Source organism: Agelaius phoeniceus, chromosome 21 (genome assembly GCF_051311805.1).
Source record: "Agelaius phoeniceus isolate bAgePho1 chromosome 21, bAgePho1.hap1, whole genome shotgun sequence".
NCBI classification, from domain to species: domain Eukaryota; kingdom Metazoa; phylum Chordata; class Aves; order Passeriformes; family Icteridae; genus Agelaius; species Agelaius phoeniceus.
In genome coordinates, this window is record NC_135285.1 from 811,515 (window position 1) to 832,892 (window position 21,378).

A 21,378-nucleotide genomic window follows, 5' to 3' on the forward strand; every position below is an offset into this window, starting at 1 on the left:
ACGACACAAATATTTCCTGGTTATGTGAAGAATCTGGATGAGCTAACAGGAAATAGAAGATATGCATCTTCCAGAGAATGAAGTGGAATTTCCATCTACAGATGGTTCAATGGCACTTGGGTACCTGCCAGCTCCTTTTTGGCAATTACAAGAACAGTAAGAATAAATGAAGCTTTAGGAGCACCAGTGTACACCTGCTTATTCCATTACTTTGGCAAGAATGGGTCAAAAACTCCCAAGAAATCTCCTTTCAGATCTCAGCTCACTAACACAGAGCACTTCAGCCACCATTTCCAGAACACAGGCATGTCCAGTTCTTGAAAGTCGCACTGACACATGCACTGGTGACCAGGGGAGGGTATCCCCTCCACCACAAAACCCATCCTGGGCTCACTGAAACAGATCCAGTACATGCATCTACTGAACCACTTCAGCAAAATGTTGGCTAAGAGATATTGCACAATTTGTCAGCTGGAACAGACTGGAACCACCCCAGTACAGCCTCCTGTTGTATTCCACAGTCTCCTACCCCATCCCCAGGGCAGCAGAGTCACCAGTGTCCTGCCTGTGTCCTGCTGGGCAGGGCTGTCCAACCACATCCCCGTGGGGTTTTGTGCAAGCACAGGTGGGAGGTGGAAGGAAAAATGAAGCACATTCACTCTGCACCTCACTCTGCCTCAGGGGTTGTGACAAATCTCCTTGCACATACGGCACAGTTTGGTTTGTCCATGGTTAAAGCTCAGCAGCTCCTTGACAAGAGCCGTAACAACAATACAGGGAATGGAAACCAGTGCCAGAAGAGACAGGAAATGGGGAAAGCGCTCTCAAGGACTTCGCTCTGAAAGCAATTTCCCATTGTTTACTAAATAAAAACATTTGAATTCATTGATTTGGTTTTAGCCAGGTCCTTTTTTGGCAGGGTGTTTTCTCCTCTACTTTGTTCAAGACATCTCCTACAGTTAGTCGGGTTGTCAAAGGACACCCACTCCTAGGAGACCTTTCATTTTTGGGTACAACTCATGCCCTTTTAGACTCGTGCCCTAGGCACTTCTCCCTGCTGGCTGCACAGATCCTGGGCTGACCAGCCCTGTGGAGCACAGAGCCACAGGAGATATCAACCTTACTCCATCCCAAGGACTTCTCACTCAATCCAAAATACAGTGTCTGGTCTCACTCCAGGCAATGGGAGGAGATGCAGGACTCAGGGCATCACTCACAGACCCATAAGCACTGCAGTTCTCCTGGACTGGAGCACCAAGGGGAGGGGTGGAATTTAAAACAGGGCCCAAAAAAGAGTAAAAAATCCAACAAAACGCCACACCACACACACACCACAGCAGCAGAAGGCAAATACTGAAACATGTGAACACAGTGAGTTGATTCCAAGCTATTTTCTATTCTAGAAAAGGCATAAATCATTATAAACCAGGCTTACAGAACCCCAACAGCAGGACTGTAATACCCTTGTGATCTGAAATTATTCATAATGTCACAGAACTTTATCTCAGCAGATATTTCCTTGATGGAAATTGCAGACTGAATTACTTGAGAAAACTCCTTCATAAGCATTTCCTCCATTTCTGAAGCACCTATGTTTTCCATACCCGGATGTGGCTTTGCCATTCTCATTAAAATATCTGAAAATCAGGCCAAGTTGAGAGCCCCAGAAAAACCTTAATTTGCAATTGCTCAGTGAAGAACAGCTAGAAGGTCAAACCTTAATTTTTTCGAGGGCTCTAAATTTCTCTTGCAGCCACAGCTATTGCTGTCACAGGGTGCTACTGAACACATTTCCTTCATCCCACTTGTGCCCTGCATGCCAAAATGTAGGACTAGATACTGACCACAGGATGACATTTGAAGATCATTCCTGTCCCCAGAAGCTACCACAGAACATTGCTGCACTCCTATCATCATCACCATCAAACCTGAACACACACCAGGGCAGGGAATCTAAATCATTGCTCCTTCTGCCACCCTGGTCTGATTTTATTGACCAACAGGTTCTCACTTTCCAGCTGAAGGCTGACCTCAGCCTAGGGCTGGCAGATTACAAGTTACCCAAGTTCTCCCTCTGTCACAAAAAGCAGCACCTGCACCAGCACATCTTCTGCAGACCCTGGCACACCAACAAGGCCAGGGTTCTCACCCCATCACTAACAAACTGTGGGGTTTTGGTAGTATTTCCTTTGAGGAGACTCTTCCAAGTCACCCATATTCCCTCACTCCTGAGCATCTCTCTTTCTATTGGGCACTCTGGGCAGCTTCCCTCAAAAGAAGTGCTAGAAATATTCATCTGCAAAAGTGACTTGAATTCTCATACAAGTTTTTTTTTTATTTTGGTGACCATCTATTGGTTTCACCTCTGAGTTGAACCTAAACAAAGTCCCATGTGCTCTTGACACACTGTCCCAGGGTGATCATGCACCAGCAAACTCCATGAGGTCCTTCTGGAGCATTCCAACATCTCAACATTACACACCACAGAATCAGTGAGGTGGGAAAAGACCTGGTCCAATGCTTGACAAGTCTTTCCATGAAAAATATTTTCCTAATATCCAACCTAAATCTCCTTGGAACAACTTGAGGCTGTTTCCTCTTGTTCTGTCACTTGTCACCTGGGAGAAGAGACCGACTCACAAGCTCCTGTCAGGGAGCTGTAGAGAGCAACAGGGGAAAAGCAAAGGCTTGTCTCCACCCTGCTTTTGGTACTTTGCACAGACACACCAAGGAGATGTTGGCTAACTTTAGCCAGGAACGATCAACAGGCTCCTGGAGCATCTCAAAGTTCTTCCCACACTCTGCAGGATTCTAGGACTGATTTCTTCTTGTACATAAAGGCCACAGACTTTGCTTCAGTACTGGGTTCTTCTTACTTCACCCCACCATTCCTATTTCATTCACTTCTACCAGTGGTGGAAAAGCTGGGAACTAGAAAAGCGAAAAAAATGAGACCTAGCTCAATTTGCATACCCAAATAAGCATGTTTTCACACAGCAGACAAGGAGCAAACATCCTCCATGTCAGGACTCCCAGTAACTTCTTCCTGCAGTGATAAAATAGTTCAATTCCCCAAACAGAAACAAAAGATGAGGCAGAGTTTTACCTGCTCCACGGGAACAGGTTGGGGGACATGGGCTGAGTCAGGAGACAGAGATGACTTCTCCTTCCTGCCACTTACCCCTTTACCAACATTTTTATCTATGTTGAGTTTACAAGTGCCTTAATCAACTTACAGCACATCTCCTCGAACCTGGCTTTCTCAGCTCCAAGTGTGAAATTAAAACCATCCTGGAGGAGGCCATCTGTGCAAGGCAGCCTATAGGAAATGGAGCTTGCACAGATGGGACTTATCACACACTCCCTCGTGCCATATCAACACACCAGCTTTGCAAATCTGCCCTAAATAAACCAGAATTGACAAACACATTCTGTCTGAGGCCAGCAGGGCTGTGTAAGCCTGGCGTGTATTTGGCAGGGCTGGATTGTTCTCTCCACTTTTAACAAACAACTCTCTCATAAATGGAAAACTTGTGAAGGTTCAAGTCTTGTTCTGTGTTCAAATGTCTGGAGGATTATGTTCAACAAAGTCTCCTGGAGGGATCAACTAATTGGCCTTCAAATTCCTAGACATGAAGCTATAGGTTGCTTTAAAACTAGCAGGACATGACACAGCCTCCTCACAATCCACACTGGGAACAGACACTGGTCTGGAACGTTTTCTAATTCCATTAACTCTTAACCAACACATAAAAATAACACTTTAAAAATGTTTATTTTTACAAGTTACATTAGGTGAAGAATATAGCTGAGCAATGTGGCTGAACACATATGGAAATGCTTAAGCAGCAGCTTTATTTTCTGTCCAAGCAGTCTGTAGACAAACACAATAAACTGAAGTTACATGAAAACTCAATGTACTATATGAAAAAAAAAAAAGACAAAAAAGTGTGTTTTCATAAAAAAAACCAACTTGTTGGGTCGTTTGGTTTTGTTTTTGTTTTTGTAAGAGGAGCATCTGAGAGAGGAAGGCATAGCTTGAAACAGGCAAGCACAGAAATAATAAAATGCAGTTCAGGAGAATAAGGCACCGAAGAGGAGCCTTCCAGGTCAGATCACACTTTCACCTGGCCAGTGCCATGTCTCAGACAGTGGCCTAAGGGAGAGAACTGGAAGCTGTGTCCCCAGCTTATCCCCTGACTCCACAGCAGCCTGCAGTTTAAGATTTCCACATGCCAGGTCTTCTGTACTGGTACAACACAGACTTTGTGGACCCTTTCTTCCAAGAATGGATCTGAGCACTCCTGCAAACCCTCAGCACCAGTCATGTTGCGGCGGTGCCACATTGTACTCAGCAGGCCAAGCAGTGTTTCCCTTTTTCCTCACCTTCCATCTGATGTCCATCATTTTGGTTAGGGAATCAAGGAGAAATGGGGAATAACTGCTTATCTTTTGTCCCACTCCTTTGTTCAGGCCCAGATGTTCTGCATTTGCAAACTGTCCCAGGATGTGTTCCTGGGGGAGGCAGTACCTCCTTTAGCCATAGCTTTCTCACATGTTTCTCCACATTTATTGACCCAAAGTTTAACCTGCTGGTTTGTTTTCCAATCCCACAGGATCAGAGGGTAGGTACTTCTGCAGCTTTAGATCTGCCGATGCCACAACTCTGAATTCCCTCAGACTTTGTTATTTCTCCATCCACTGCCTCCCTTAGGTCCCTAAGACTCCCCTGACATTCTCATGGTAACTGCTCTTGGGTGTAACAACCACCACTTCTACACTTTTTCTCACCTTTTAACCGGTCACTGGTTTGCTAAAGAACATTCTCTGATCCCCAGGAAAGCAGCTGCTCTAAGGGGCTGTGACAAAGGACCATGTCAGGAGCTGTTAGAATATCTGAGGACACCACACACACTGAACACCAAAATCCAGATGTTTGTCCTTGAAGATTCCTCAAGTGCAACTTCCTTTTACAAAAGACACGCTGACTCCCCCACATCCATATAAAATCAAGTGCCAGCTCATTCTGATCTGTATTATTCTTTTGACAACACTGCACAATACAAAGCCAGATTTCTGTCTGCTGCTCCCCAAGCTCTGTGAAACTCTCTTGGAAGTTGGCATCATATCAGCCCTGACTGTTTTCTAACAGGAGTGAGGAGATTTTAACTGAAAGGTTGCATACAAGTGTTAATTATTCAACAGTTCCTCTCCTGACCCCTTCTGAGGCTCTGACATCCTGGTCCCTGCAGGCAGGTATTCCTCACTGTGTTCTTAAATTCTTAATTTAGTAGTTGGGTTTGAGATGGGTTTTGCTAAGGAAACCAAGCACAGTGTAGATGCCTCAGAAACTCAATGTTTCTTTCTGCTCCACCTCCTGATTTTTCACACTCTGGTCTCCAAGAGTTTTTTCAAGCTTTTGGACAAGCTTCTTATTCCCAACATATTTGGGAAAGAACTGTTACTTTTTATACTTTCTGAAAGCCTTTGAAAGTGTTTATTCTTTTCTATCTTCCTCACTTGTTCATGACTTCAGCTTTTGGAAGGATGCCCCTGCCTCCCCAGCCTTCCTTCCCTGCTGCTTCACAACAGAACTTCTCTCTCACAGCAAGTGATAGGGTTGAGGCATTTCCTCTGCAGTACAGAGCCTTGAAATCAGCTTCAGCTCCCCACAAAGGTTTCACCCTTGTCACTGCTCCTTTCAGTTTCTTTTTAACCTGCTGCCTCATTCTGATATATTTTCCCTTTGCAAATCAAGGAATTTCACTTCTCTGAAGCTTTTGGCTTGGGTTACTTCTGCAGGATCTGTAAGTGCACTTGTGTTCACTGGCAGTACAATTCTGTACCAAGTTCTGCACAATTGCCAGAAGAAAGTCAAAATTATCTTCCCCTCTCTAGATTCCTTCACCAGATGTTTCCCAAGGATGTCATTCTTGGACTGGGGTGCCAGTTTTCTCCCATTTCTCCCATGTTTTTCCTGTTTTAAAGCTCCCTACTCCTTATTATTCTATACTTTCCTATCTCAAAAAGCAGGTACTTCAGCTTATTGCTTGGTTTATCATGCTGCATTTTCTTTGTTTATTCTACAGAAATTGTGAAAACTAATTATGCTTCAAGAAAGGTAATGATCATTTAGCTATTATTCATCATGTAAGTGCAGAATAATTGTTTGCATTGCTTCTATTCTGTTGTCCTTAATAAATACATAAACATCCAGAAAGATGAATCCACAGAACAGATTCACTTCTGCTCATACCAAGGAATTAAAAATAATTGCTGTCTTTGGAATTTCAGAATTAAATACATCACTGGATGAAATATTCTCTTTAAAAACTCAAAGAAAAGCAAGAAATAACAGGACCTTGCAAGAAGTTTATTTTCATTACTGACTGAATATTAGCTGTGACAGTTATTTAACCCTCACTCAACTCTTGCTGTTGATGCTGATCATGTTTGACACCTCAAACCAGCATGTCAGTAAGAAAATAAGCTACAACTGAACACTTCTCATTAAGTAAGATTTTGCTTTTTAGACACCTGTTATGGGAATAGCATAGCCTTGAACTGCAGTGGAAAACGAGCAAGGTAAAGAAATTGCTGAAAACCTAAATGCTGGACAGAATGGTACAGATGGCATTTTTAGGTCAAAGGCTAAATCCTCACAGAACAAAAGACAAATTTACTGCAGAGAGAACAAAAAGCATCAGCCCTAATATTGGACACACTCATTAAATGTGTCAGCTGGCTGTACAGAGAGGTATGAAATGGGATTTAGGTACCAGTGTTCAGTGCCACTGTTCTTTCAGCTGAGCCCATTTCCCTGTCTCTGTTCCTGAAGCTGCTGAGGGTTATGGAGACAGTGATTCCCTTATCCTACTTGTACTTCTGTGACAGAATCCCCTGAGCTGGAAGGACCCACCAGGATCCCCCAGCCCAGCCCCTGTCCCAGCAACCCCAGCCTGGGCATCCCTGGCAGCGCTGCCCAAAGGCTCCTGGAGCTCTGGCAGCCTCGGGGCCGTGCCCATTCCCTGGGGAGCCTGGGCAGTGCCAGCACCCTCTGGGGGAAGAACCTTGCCCTGAGCTCAGCCTGAGCTGCCCTGGCCCAGCCCCAGCCGTGCCCTGGCTCCTGTCCCTGTCCCAGAGCAGAGATCAGAGCTGCCCCTCTGCTTCACCTCACCACAAAGTTGTAACTGTGATGAGTCTTCCCTCTGTCTCTTCTTCTCCAGGTTGAACAGACCAAGTAAGGTTGATTTGAGTAAGAACTACTGCCTGCTCCTCTAAATCCACCAGAGAAACCACAGAACCTGCCAGGCCATTCTTCAGCACTGACTCAGCATCAGAAGGAAAACTTTGAGCCTGCAGTTACACATTTTCCAGGGTTTGAGTGTACAATATCCAGTCATGAGAACAGAGAAAGGCAAGACCTCAGCAAGCCAGACCCCAGCTCTTCCTATGGCCTCTGTTACTCAAAGGAGATACAGGAATCCCAGGACAGGCTTTCCACCACAGCTCTGAGCAGGCTGCAGGGACAGTGCCTGACCCACCCCACACTCACACAGAGCTCTCCAGTTCAGGATTCCAGCTTCCTGTTTCAACTCACACTCTCATTTTCCATTAATCATCATGTTATCCTGTAGGATAACACAAACCAAAGGTGGCAAATTAACACCAAAATAAAGCAAGGTACAAGACACCCTGGGAACAGGTTTGAGGGAGAGGGGAAATGTTTTACATCATCTCCCAGAGTAAGCTGTTGGAATTCCCAAATCTTGGGACAAGGGAATTGGTAATGAGAGAGAAATAAATTCCTTCACCTCTGGGTTGAAATCCAAGTCAGGCTGGTAGTAGCCAAGACCCATTAGCTCAACATCTGCTAGTTGTTTGGCAGCTCATGTGAAGTGAGTTATATTCCTCAGCGTCCGCATCCCAGTCCCACTAATTGGCACCACATTGGCAATCTAAACACAGAGGTTAAGGTCTGAGCACACAGCAGGCAGCAACTCTGAGATCAGGCAGCTCCAGTTTGGAGGACACATGTGATAAATTATACTTCTGGTATCTGGAACTCCATTTAAGTGCCCCACCATCCTGTCCTGCCCCCAGAATAAAACTGTAACTGCAGGCGAGCCAGCAGCTGTCAGCAGTACCTGCCCAGCACAGCTCCTGCAGCACTCACACACATCACCAGGCCCACTACCAGTCAAAGCAACTTCAACAACTGCTGAGATTTTAAGCAAAATGCTGTACAGCATGAAGTTAAGTATGAACTAAAGTGTTTGGATAATAGTTACCAATATCCATAAAAAAAAGTATCTTTCCCTAAACTCCAGTTTTTAATACAAAAATGCAACACTCACTAAAAAGGCAGTAACAATATCATTTTATAGATCCTAAATAACAAGGCTATTTTCTTTTTGTCTTTCCTTCTTCTGCAGCTTTCCAGCAAAGAGTGCACAGGACCAAAGCTGATTTGAAAACACAACCCATTAACCTTTAGAGAATTATTCTTTTTATTGCCCCATAGTAAAATGTTTCTCTCTGAGGACAAAAAAAAGTTATTAGCTCTTAATACATAGTAATAAAAGAAAATTGATTTTTCACATCATCTGAATATGGCAGCATAAAATAAGTCTAAACTATGAGGGAAGGAGACTCATGTTACAGTTTAGAAACTGCTCCTGATGTTTACACATCTCTTCAGTTTAAAGAACTGCTTATGATGGGAACATGATGAAAGCTGTTGAGCATGAAGGAAGGGAGATGGAAATGAAGCCAAAAGAAACATCTTTGCCAGAACTCTACAAGAAAAGCGAATCAGAGTCAGTTAGTTTGGGAGGGACCTCTGGTGTTTTCCAATCCAGTCAGCTGCTCAAAGAATGGCCAACTTCAAAGTGGGGTGAAGTTGCCCAAAGATATTATAGATGAAAGCACAACATAGTACAGTGCCCTGCAAAATCCACCTATAAAGACATTTTTCTTACAAGCCAAATGTCCTCTTCATTTACCACTGCTCTGGAAATTATTCTACTCTAAGCTATTTTGAGAAGCAATAGGGCCAGCAGCCATGAGGAACAGGGGAACACTGCAAAGGAAACAAACCTAATCTGAGCTCCCAGTAGGACCAAGGGATGGAGAACTTCAGACGCTAGAAGGACTTGAGGACAGGAGACTCTGAGAGAGCTTGGAAAGTCCAGTCCTCCCAAGATCTGTGTTTTAATTTATCTTGCTTTGGAGAGGTATGCTCAGCCTGTGAGAAAAAGGCAGCAGTGACATAAGGCCAGTGTGCACAAAAACAAACCCAAATACCAGTCTGCATTCACAGTCACTCAAAGGTGTCTTCCTTCTTGTGCAAGGAACACTCCAACAGTTCACAGCCAGGGGGGCAATTGTCCCTCAGCTGCCTACATAGGAACAGCCTGCTGCTTTGGCACAGCTCTGCCAGCCCTGCCTGCCCTGCTTGGCTCTGCCTGCACTGCCTGCCCTGCCAGCTCTGCCTGCTCTGCTTGGCTCTGCCAGGCTCTGCCTGCCCTGCTCTGCTTGGCTCTGCCAGGCTCTGCCTGCCCTGCTCTGCTTGGCTCTGCTTGGCTCTGCTTGGCTCTGCCTGCCCTGCCTGCCCTGCCAGGCTCTGCCTGCCCTGCTCTGCTTGGCTCTGCCAGGCTCTGCCTGCTCTGCTTGGCTCTGCCAGGCTCTGCCTGCCCTGCTCTGCTTGGCTCTGCTTGGCTCTGCTTGGCTCTGCCTGCCCTGCCTGCCCTGCCAGGCTCTGCCTGCTCTGCTTGGCTCTGCCTGCACTGCCTGCCCTGCCTGCTCTGCTTGGCTCTGCCTGGCTCTGCCAGGCTCTGCCTGCCCTGCCAGGCTCTGCCTGCACTGCCTGCCTGGCACTGACAAAGCCAGGCCAGTCTGACCCACACCAAAAGGTGCTGCCAGTCCTGAGGGTCTGCACAAGCTCTTGAGGATTCTGTCTTCTTTTCTCCCCCTCTGCTCTGCCCTCATGAGACCCCACCTGCAGTGCTGTGCCCAGCTTTGTAGGCCTCAGCACTGAAAAGACCTGGAAATGCTGGAGAGAGTCCAGAGGAGGCCATGGAGATGCTCCAAGGGCTGCAGCCCCTCTACTCTGGAGCCAGGCTGGGAGAGCTGGGGGTGCTCACCTGGAGAGGAGAAGGCTCCTTGGACATCTTAGAGCCCCTTCCAGAGCCTAAAGAGAGCTTGTAAAAAGGATGGAGACAGATTTTTTCATACAGGCAGGTAGTGACAGGACAAGGGTAATGGCTTCCCACTGCCAGAGGGTGGGATTAAATTAGAGATTATGAAGAAATTCTTCCCTGTGAGGTGGGCAGGCCCTGGCACAGGGTGCCCAGAGCAGCTGTGGCTGCCCCTGGATCCCTGGCAGTGCCCAAGACCAGGCTGGATAGGCCTTGGAGCAGCCTGGGACAGTGGGAGGTGTCCCTGCCCATGGAAGGGGTGGCACTGGATGGGCTTTAAGGTGCCTTCCAACCTAAACCAGTCTGAAATTCTGTGATTCAAGATGGACCAAGGGATTTGTCTGATAGAGCAGGACCTCTCCTTCCCCAGAGCTCCAATATCCCTGCCAGGCTATCCCTGCATCTGCTTCTGGCAGCAAGGACACAACCTTCTTTCCCCCTTCACTATTTAAGGCTTAAGGGTGGATCTTTTTTTACTCTATTCTATTCTATACTTCTGAGGAGTAGAATAGGCTTATACCACATTTCTTAAATGCCAGACCAATTCATTCTGTTTTAAGACATGTTATTAGCAGCTTCTTTTAAAATCACACCAACTACAAATGATTCTATTGACACTTGAGGCAGGAGCTGCTGTGCTGACATCTGCAAGAGAATTAAAGGGGACTGTGATGACTGCCAGGAGTCCAGCACTAGCTGGAAGAAACCAGACTGGCAACAGAAATATCAACACCAGAACTGCTCTGCCTTTGGCCACATTTGGGTCCCAAGCTGCCAGTTCAGGAGGTGCTGAGGTGCTTCAGCACTAATTCCTGAGCTGCAGGACTGTGGGGTGACAGGGCCAAGCAAAGGTTATCATCATGTGATGGAGTGAGCTGCTTCACTGAGCAGCTCTCATGTGCACTTCTGCACCCTCATGCTTGTATTGAGCAAGCATTTATAGTTAAAATAAATGTTTTCTCACAAAACCAAGTATAGGAATAATACCAAGCTCATGAGTTTTCTGAGAGTAATTCCTCTCCATTTAGAACACAGGAGGGGTCCAAGAAAGAACTTCTTTACAGGGGAGGAAGACAGGAAGGAAGGAAATGTGAATTACATACACCTCTAGATAAGTTCCCCTTTAAAAAAAAAGGAAGGAAATTAGAGTTAACTAAAAAGAGCATGTTTAGCATCACTGCACAAGCTGGGGAAAAAACCTCGGAAATCCTGGCCAAAGATAATGCTGCCTCCTCCTGTCCGTGCCAGGCTTGCCCCAGGCAGAGGGGAAAGGGCCATTTTTCACCCTCTTAGCACTCTGAAGTTACAAATTACAGTCACCATTTGATGATCACCTCTCCCTATGTCATCCTAGGTTTCTTTGTAATAGGGCTGTTAAAAAACATGTGTTTTCACTTTTTTATTATTATTAAAAAAGGATAACTCCTAACTGAGCAAAGGCTCTGTTGATACAACAACATGTGGATTAAATCTGAAAGGAGAAGAAAGCTGTTCTAATAAACTGACAATCCTGCTCAGAGGCCTTATATCCAGAGTAGTGTAATAAATCATAAGGAAAGATTTCTCTTTGGCTGAAACAACCATTTATTTAGGCATGGAACAAGAGTATTTTAAAATTGCTCTGGACATTGTACACAAAAGACTTTCTCCATTTTTGTTCTTTTTTGTTTGATCATTTTCTGTTGAGTTTTAAGCATATACCCAAAGTTTTGCATTTGCTTTAGTTAAAGTTGGTTACTTTTTGGTGCTTAAACCTCTGACAAGTCAGCCAGACAGCACCACTGGGCTCCTACAGAAACAAGAGAAGAAAAAAGAAAGGAAAAAGTGGTTCCTGCTCCATTACATCATTACATTAGGCAGAAAATTGCCCAAAATTTAAGCTTTCCTATTATTTGTTGTATTTGTTATAGTTGTATTTGTTCCTTTAACCTCAATCAGGAGGGGTTTTTTCACTCTTTTTTAAGCAGGAGATACTCTGCACTATTGCTGCCTCCTCCTGTCACACACAAGTTGTCCCACAGTGGCTTCTGAGCCCAGCACAAGAACCTGCCCAGTCAGAGCATCACTGTGGGGCAGGTGAACAGCAGGGAGGGGCTCAGAAACCTCAGCCACACCACCAGCCCCAAAATACTGCACAGAATCAGAGTCTGGCAGAACTTGAGTACTGAACTGCAACTATAGGTGGGTCTAAGTACTGCATAATAAAAATCTAATTTGTACCTGGAGCTGATTTCCAAGTTAAAGCATCTAACAATTCCCCTTAAGACATTGTGCTGTGGGGATGGCATTGGCCAACTCAGGCAAACAAGTCACCACAGAACACAGCTGTCTTCAAACAGTGACAAAAAACAAAACACCATCACCATAAAACAAAACTTTCGGTTCCATAGAAATGTTCTGTGAGGAGATATTACTCAAAACTGGCAGAAAGTGTTTCCTACAAGCAAGGTAGAGTTCCTCTTCAGGCATGTTCTGAAATGTCCCTGGCTCCTGGATTACCACGACTTCTTAGAATATCCAAACTGTGGTAAAACATGAGAGAGGATGGAGGATAACACTGGGATGGAGGATAACACTGAAGGGGTGAAGATTTTGGCTGAAGCCTCTGCCATTCACAATGTCAGTCCTGAAGTCACTAACAGAAATCACAAGAGTACAAGAAACACTCTTCAAACCCATTAAAAACCACAATCCCCAGTCTCATAGGCGAGATGCTTTAAGCCCAGCAACTGTTTTTATCTCTGCCAGAGAAGTCCCTGTGTATTCCATTCCACCTTAAAATCCATCTGCCAGCCAGACAAATAAAAGGTTCCTCAGGAATTCCAGCTGATGCAGTCACTGGGAGGCCATCCCAGCCTGCCTGTCTGCTGCTGTATTCCCAACTCCCTGAAGGGATCCAGGGGGCACACACCAGCCCGGATCAGCTCTGGGCTGCTCTGTCCTCCCCGGCCACTCCCTTTGCCCAGAGCAGCTGTGCCACTCTCCAGGAGAGCAGTGGGAGCTGGGAAGTGCAGAGTGCCTGCCTTTGTCCCAGGGCTGCTCTGCAGGATGCCCAGCCCAGCCCAGCCCAGCCCAGCCTGCAGGGGCTGTCACCCTGTGCCATCAGCTGCCTCACAGGCTCAGCATCTCCCCAGGTCTGCTTCCCACACACCTGCAGCCACCCACGGGGCTCAGGCAGCTCCTGCTGCCTCCTCCTGTGCTCTCCCACAGAGGGATGCTGGAGAATCCCTGAGCAGGCAACCCCTCTTTGCCAAAAAGCTTCCAAGGGGATGGAAAGTTCTGGGGAGACAGAAAGGGAAAGTGCAAGAGGAGGTTAAAAACTAGGAGAGGAAAAAGTAGGCCTGACCAGAACTTTTTCTTATTATTCTGCTTTGATTGTGGAGAATGAAGTCTCATGTCCAAGTGAGTTCACAGAAGCCTGGCACAGTGATTCAGGACTCCAAAGCAAGTGCTGTCTCCTGGCTGAGCACAGAACCTGCTCTGATAAACACTCCTGTGGTCAGTGTTCACTGTCCCTGCCCTATGGCCAGCAAAGCTGCCCCTTGGAGTACAGCTCCCTGGCAGGGCACACACGGCACTCTGGATGGAGCTGCTCAGTCAGCTGGCTCTGTGCACAGCTGTCCCTGCCCTGTCACCTGTCACACCATCCCATCCTTCCCTCCCATCCTGGAGAGGACGGGGGCACCCCAGAGCAGTGACAGAACCCAGCCCCCACCTGCAGCTCCCACAGCACCGGGAACCCAGAGGCTGAGTGGAGCCAGAGCTCAGAGGCTGAGAGGAGCCACAGCTCAGAGCTGAGAGGAGCCACAGCTCAGAGGCTGAGTGGAGCCATGGCCCAGAGGCTGAGTGGAGCCAGAGCTCAGGGCTGAGTGGAGCCAGAGCTCAGGGCTGAGTGGAGCCATGGCCCAGAGGCTGAGTGGAGCCAGAGCTCAGAGGCTGAGAGGAGCCACAGCTCAGAGCTGAGAGGAGCCACAGCTCAGAGGCTGAGTGGAGCCATGGCCCAGAGGCTGAGTGGAGCCAGAGCTCAGGGCTGAGTGGAGCCAGAGCTCAGAGGCTGAGTGGAGCCATGGCCCAGAGGCTGAGTGGAGCCAGAGCTCAGGGCTGAGTGGAGCCAGAGCTCAGGGCTGAGTGGAGCCATGGCCCAGAGGCTGAGTGGAGCCAGAGCTCAGAGTCTGAGTGGAGCCACAGCTCAGAGCTGAGAGGAGCCACAGCTCAGAGGCTGAGTGGAGCCATGGCCCAGAGGCTGAGTGGAGCCAGAGCTCAGAGCTGAGTGGAGCCACGGCTCAGAGGCTGAGTGGAGCCAGAGCTCAGGGCTGAGTGGAGCCATGGCCCAGAGGCTGAGTGGAGCCATGGCCCAGAGGCTGAGTGGAGCCATGGCCCAGAGGCTGAGTGGAGCCAGAGCTCAGGGCTGAGTGGAGCCATGGCCCAGAGGCTGAGTGGAGCCAGAGCTCAGGGCTGAGTGGAGCCAGAGCTCAGAGGCTGAGTGGAGCCAGAGCTCAGGGCTGAGTGGAGCCATGGCCCAGAGGCTGAGTGGAGCCAGAGCTCAGGGCTGAGTGGAGCCAGAGCTCAGAGGCTGAGTGGAGCCAGAGCTCAGGGCTGAGTGGAGCCATGGCCCAGAGGCTGAGTGGAGCCATGGCCCAGAGGCTGAGTGGAGCCATGGCCCAGAGGCTGAGTGGAGCCACGGCTCAGGGTTGAGCTCTGTGCCCTGCAGGGACGGCTCCAGCCGAGGAAACACTGCCTGGCTCCTGCCAAGCTTCCCCAGGCTGGGGATGAGTCAGTGCTAATTGCTCAGAATTAGCAATTCTGGGTCCCACCGGTTTGGTTTGGTTTTGTAAAAGCAAAACAAGGTGTGTTTGGACAAAGGTGAGATTATGTTTGTGTTTACAGACAATCTGACTCCTGCATATAAATATGCTGTTCCTTGGACAAAAAACTAAAAACATCAGGAAATCAAAAGTAATGCAAATGATCTGGCTCTATAATCTTGCCAGAACAGAAGCACCACAAAAACAGTTGAATAATAATCATGGTCTTAAATTTGACTTCTCTGACTCCTGTTTTGTTCAATATTTTAACTATATTTTCAAAAAATTCTAAACCACTTCAGATTTCAAAGCACATTTATATATATTGATTAATTCACCCAAGGTAAAAATCATTCTCTTTTTGACACAAAGAAAGTGAAAGAGGACACAACAAACTGTTTGTCAAAGAGACAGATAGGACTGGTGGAAGGGCTGGTACTAAAACCCAGGAGTTTCTGAAGGACCTTATATTTTTATCAAGGATTTACTTTTTTAAAGACAATAGCAACCAAAAACCAATATCCAAAATGGTTACAGATTTAGGATCAGGGCAGTTTATGGGGTAAAGGCTATGAGAAAAACAAGTTCATTAATTCACATTTGGAAAACTGCAGTGAGTTCTCGAATAAATTGTTGCTATATTCCATACAGAGCACAAGCATGAACTGAGCCCACAGCACAGGCAGTCCAGCCTTGGATCACCGGTACCCAGGGAAAACCAGCTCCACATTCCCACTTTCTGCTCTGGGGCCAAGGACGCTTGCAGCAGGTTTTCTCTGGAGAGCTGCAGGAGAATGAGGCTGCTCAGCTCCCTGGGTGATTCCAGAGTGCCCTCTAACGAGGCTGCAGCTGCATTTCACACACACAGGAACACCAGGAAAACCCCAAATGAGCCTTGTCTCCACTTGAAAACGGGAAAGCAGATGACAGACACTAACTGGTGACTGCTCCTGCACAGATATTTTATACTGCCTGGCAATGTGCAAGCCCTCGTTGGTAAATACCTCAGTAGGCACCAGGACTATAGAGAAAGATGGGAAAATTCACAGTTCTCCCCTTCCAAGAGAAGAAAGGATACTGAGTAAGATGAAAGTTAACCCAGTACAACTTTTTAAGATAAACTGAGTTTTACACAATCCGTAAGGGATTGCTGGGTAACTTTTCAACACATGATGTAGTTAAATCAAACTTTACAAAAATAAGTTAATATAATCAATGAAGTTCACAAATCAAAATGGAATCTCCTTGAATATATTCCTTAATACATTGGTGTACCATAAAATACTGACTATTAGGTCTGCACCCAAGAGTGGTCACACAGACTGCAGTAGTGGAACAGGACTGGCTACAAGTTCATACAGCAGACACATGGTTTATTGCCCAGTTCCCTTTCACCCACCTACATAACTAATAAAGCATCCTGCAAACCAGAAAAGTTCTTGAGACACAAATGCCATGCTGATCCTCAGAACAGAAATTCACTTGAATAATCTCAGCATCACATTGTCAGAACAAGGCTGTTCCGTGCCCTTGAAGCTGTGCCTGCAGCTATGCCAGGAGAGCACAGCTGCTCAGGGGGGCTCAGCAGAGTCACAGCAGCTCCTGTGCAGCTCCTGTCCGCTCCCTCCCCCTGTCCTGCACCAAGGCATCCACTCAGCACCCCAACTGGGAGCAGAAGGTGCAAACGATCCTTTTCCAAGCTCCTACAAGACAGAACGGAAAGGGGCAGAAGTTCCTGAAGCTGCACTGCCCCCATCCTGCCAGATGCAAGTCAGAAGCTTCTGAACAGATCTGGCAAACTCACCCCGAGGGAGGATAGTGGAGGTGTCACTGCTGGGCGATGTCTGGGGGACCCTGCTGCCACCAGGAGCTGCGAGGAAGCAAACAGACCTGTGAGCACCGGGACACCTGGCAATCAACACCTCAGCCCCAGAGCCAGCAGGCACCTGGCTAATGCAGGCTGGGAGACAGAGCTGGTAGCAGCACATTCTTCCTTGAACCCCTCTCACATACTTGGTAACTTCTTCATCTCTTGCTAAGCGTTTTTACTGTAATGTTAAGATCATGAGGTGCAATGAGGGGAGACCTCAGAGGAATCTGCAGCTCCTCCCGCAGGGCAGCTCCAATCTCTGCTCCCTGTGACAGGGACAGGAGCCAGGGCACGGCTGGGGCTGGGCCAGGGCAGCTCAGGCTGGAGCTCAGGGCAAGGTTCTTCCCCCAGAGGGTGCTGGCACTGCCCAGGCTCCCCAGGGAATGGGCACGGCCCCGAGGCTGCCAGAGCTCCAGGAGCCTTTGGGCAGCGCTGCCAGGGATGCCCAGGCTGGGGTTGCTGGGACAGGGGCTGGGCAGGGACAGGGGCTGGGCTGGGTGACCCTGGTGGGTCCCTTCCAGCTCAGAGGATTCTGTGATTCCATTTGGGTCACCAAAGACTAAGAACACGTTACCAATGTGATGAAGCATGCAGGGAACCAGCACCCTGACCACACGGGTTATCCACTTCGACAAGCACAACACCTCCAGGAAAGCCGCACTCCATGCCTGCAATGGCCCAGGGGCCACCACTACTCACAAACAGCCCTGGAGGACACCCTCAGCTGCACAGGTAACAAAAGCCTGCCCTGCTCCAGCTGAAACTGTAGCTTGAGCCTGTACAGCCCAACTGCACTGCCCTCCTCAAAGAGCCAAACTCATTTCCTTTCAGTTTCTAACACTGGGAGATTCAAGTCCCACAGGAATATTTTCCAAAAGTGTACAGGTAATTGCATAACCCATGGAACCCACGTGGAGCAATTTGATAGAGGTTCCCAAGCAGTGCTGAGTCCCTCCTGTGTTCAAACACTCCTCACAGCACTGCTACATTCCAGCCAACTCTCCTCCTGACAAAACAGCTTATTCCTTGAGGAGATTCAGGCAGAGTTTGTCATTACAAAGATCAGCAGTGGGCAGTGTCCTGGCTGTTTTGAAAAAGAGACTTTTCTTTCATGAACATATAACCCAAACAAGGCTCAGTGAATTGGTGTAAAATCAAAAATGATTAGACAGTCTCTTTTGAAGCAGACCTGCATTCTATTCAGCAGACAATAAAAAGTGTAAAAAAATGCAAGAGCAAATTAATACCTGAAATGAGTAAGTGAACCACAGCTGTGTGCAGAGCTGTAAGGGTAACCCCTTGTTAGGCACTCTGCTTTTGAAGGCAAGATGAGCAACAGCCAAGAATAAATCACATTGTGCAGGTATCACAAACCATGGAATAAGCAAAAAAAAAAAGTGTTATATTAATCAAAAGAGTCTAAAATGACAGCAGCCACACATTTAGACTTAACATGAAATGTGATCATACCCTTGGCAGAGCTGGAGATGTAACAAAGAGGAAATTATTTAGAGGCATTAAATCCATGTAGAGCTGGAGTGTCTCCTGCCCTGGCTCAGTAGCGTGGGACAAGGATACAGCAATGCACAGAAGCCAGAGCTCACCTGTGCAGACACACCTGCAGCTCTGCTCTCCCAAACAGACTGGAGCACTGGGCAGAGAATTTGGCTGCTATATTATGACAACAAAAAAAGTCTTTGATGCATTTTTATGTCAGTTGCTACCATGACAAGCAGGGGCAGGTATGGCCTGCAGGAACAGCAGCCCCAGAGCAGGACACCAACAGGAACCACTCCTGATATGTCAGCTTCAAATTCTACACAACAGAAATTTGACTTTTTCTTTCTTTGCTTAATTCTTCCATTCTTATTTTCTTATTTATATCTCCTTTTTCTTCATTAGCACATTCCTTCTTCACGTTCACAGTGTGGCAAGTACAAGGAATACACAACCTTGTCCATGGGATAGGGTCAGAGAAGGCACAGAACCCTCACGTTACAGGTGATGTTACAGAAGTTGGAGAGTTTTTAACTGCTCCTGGTCTGATCAGATTCCAAAACACTTCATCTTTCTTTACCTGCATTTCCACCTATTCCTTGCAGAAGAAACTGCAAGGAGGATTATTCTGTAAGAATTAGCAACACATGAATTTTTTTTCCTTCTGTAGAAATGTCTTTGACAGAAGCAATTGCCTCAACCCTCAGACAGGTCTGTTCAGAGCCAGCACGAGGGGCTGTGCCCAGAGCCAGAGCCCAGCCAGTGGCAAAGCTGAGCCTGAGTAAGCTGGTAATGAAACAGGCAGGGCTTATTGCCTGATTCTCACCTGCAGCCCACAAAGCAGGATCTGTCCCAGGCCTCCCAGCAGGGAGTTCAGTCAGCACAGGGGGGAAAAGAACACACTGCTCCTGACCTCAAACACCTGGACAAGGCTCTCACCTGCCAGGCCCAAGTTAATACCACTGGGTCACATTGCAACACCCAGCCTCCACATGTATTCCAAAAGAGTCAAAGACTTTTATCTTCTGGGAAAAGTTTTCCAGACTTCCAATATCCCACATATACACACCCCCTTCTTACATTTTTCTCTAAGATTTTTTCAGACCTCTGACATCTGCCATAGGTCCTCCAACACTGTATCAATTTATTACACATTCATTCAGATGAGAGATGAACATGTGAATCTGCAGGATGTTCAGCCCTTGGCACATGTCCTGTTTCTGTTCCTCAGCTCCTGTGTGACCAGCCCTCCCTCCAGTGCCCCTGGTTATGAAGGGAGCTGCTTGAGGAAGCTGCCAGAGCACTAAGAATCCTCAGAGAACTACAAAAAATATATTTTTATTTAAAGACATATTACACAGACTCAGTAATTAGCTTTTGAATTAAATTACTAAAACTTGGTTCAGAAGAACACTCTTAATTCCAATAAAATGTCTTTGTCATTAGCCCAGAGGTGCCCTATGCCATTCCCTCTCCTTCCAGGTTACATCTCTGCACACATCAGCAAGTTATTTAATGCATGTTCAGGTAAATTATTTATTCACAGGAGCAGCTGCTTTGGTTGTCTGAGTATAACTGAGCCTCTGTGAACTGGCATCCACCTCTGTGTGAGGATCCCTCTGCACCACTTCAGAGGTGGGAACTCCCAGCACAGGGAGCTCTCCCTGCTGCCTCTCACCTCTCTCCATGCTGCCTCTGGAGAATCCCACAAGTTGCACTGGTTCCAGCTGTGTCAGTTGCTGTTTGCAGTGGAAAAGAGCAATTTCAAGTGTTCAGTTTAGTCCTTCTGTGTCTGCACGGGCTGTGTGCAGCCCATGCTGACCTGAGGGGCTCTGTGTGAGCAGCACCACCAGAGGAGTGTTCTGAGTGCTCAACTGCAACCAGCTGCACAGTCTGCAGCTGAGTGCCAGCATTCCTACAGGCAGCACTGCTGCCTTAGGAACTCCAGACAGAGCTTTTCTGATGGAGCATTTATGTTCCAGAAGATGCATTTTGTTGGTTTTGCTCCAGACATTAAAATGTGAGTGTTTCTGCCCTACTGCTTGCCCAAACTGGCCTAGCCCCCGAGACTGCCCAGGAGTCTGTTCTGAGCACACCTTCAGCCTTGAGACCCTTCAAAGGGAGCTCCCAACACTGCCAGGCCTCCCCTCTGGCCAAACTCCTCCTGTTATTACCCTGCACCACCGCTGGGAACCCGGGTCACATTTAACAGAATTTGTGCTGCTGTGCCTCAGTTAGCAGATCCCACTGTGTGCTTTGGGAAGGCTGACAGGATCCAGCTGTGGCAGAACTTCCCACAGGCATGGATTTCCAGAGTGCCTGAGCTCTCTTCTCCTGAATGTGCCTGAATAAGCTGAGCTTATTCAGGGCTTGTTTTCGAGAACCAGAGCATTTCTGTGGCCTGCCCTGAACTCCCCAGAATTTTTCCATCTCACTGGAGAGCTCCTGGAACCAGAGGTGCCCTGACAGCCCATTCTAACCACAGGCACACACATGGTCACTGCAGCTTGATTTTCTTTAGAAAAACTGCAAACCACACAAGCAATCAACTCCTCCCCCAGCAGTGCAGTTCAGATGGTGCCACTGATGCAGCTGTGTCCTGCCCTTCCCCCTCCATCCCCAGCAGTGCCTGTGGTGGAAGCTGTCCTGGTATCAAGATCCTCCTGCCGCGTGGAACCACCCAGGTAGGCAGGCCAGCAGCACCTTGTCCCTGCCATGTCCCCTCTGTGTCAGCAGGGACCCCAAACAGCAAAGGTGGCACAGCTGCGTTGGGCTCAGCCAGAGACTGAACCAAGGTGTGGGGAGCAGCTGATTCCCAGCCATCCATTTCACAGCTGAGGCACAGTTTGTCCTAACGCCATTCTTGCATTTTGTATGGCACCCCCACCTGCTGAATTAACTTGTCAAGTTGCACTAGAGTTCAATTCCTCAGAAAATCCAAGTATGTGGTTCTAAGCATTCATCAGTTGGCTCAGATGCTGAAATCCCTTCCCAAGAAGGAGCACCA

The 21,378-nt window shown here is 47.5% G+C and overlaps 1 protein-coding gene across 8 annotated transcripts in view; it reads right to left on the reverse strand.

Moving 5' to 3' along the window:
- Positions 1-21,378, reverse strand: part of EXD3 (exonuclease 3'-5' domain containing 3) — a 253,033-nt gene that overhangs the window by 230,763 nt on the left and 892 nt on the right. For 7 of the 8 annotated variants that reach the window (XM_077189000.1, XM_077189002.1, XM_077188996.1 and 4 more), the window contains exon 2: positions 16,809-16,874. The exons of the other annotated variant lie outside the window; for it this stretch is intronic. The gene's annotated coding sequence lies outside the window, so the exon portion shown is untranslated. The remainder of the gene's footprint in view (positions 1-16,808; positions 16,875-21,378) is intronic. 8 annotated transcript variants of the gene reach the window in all.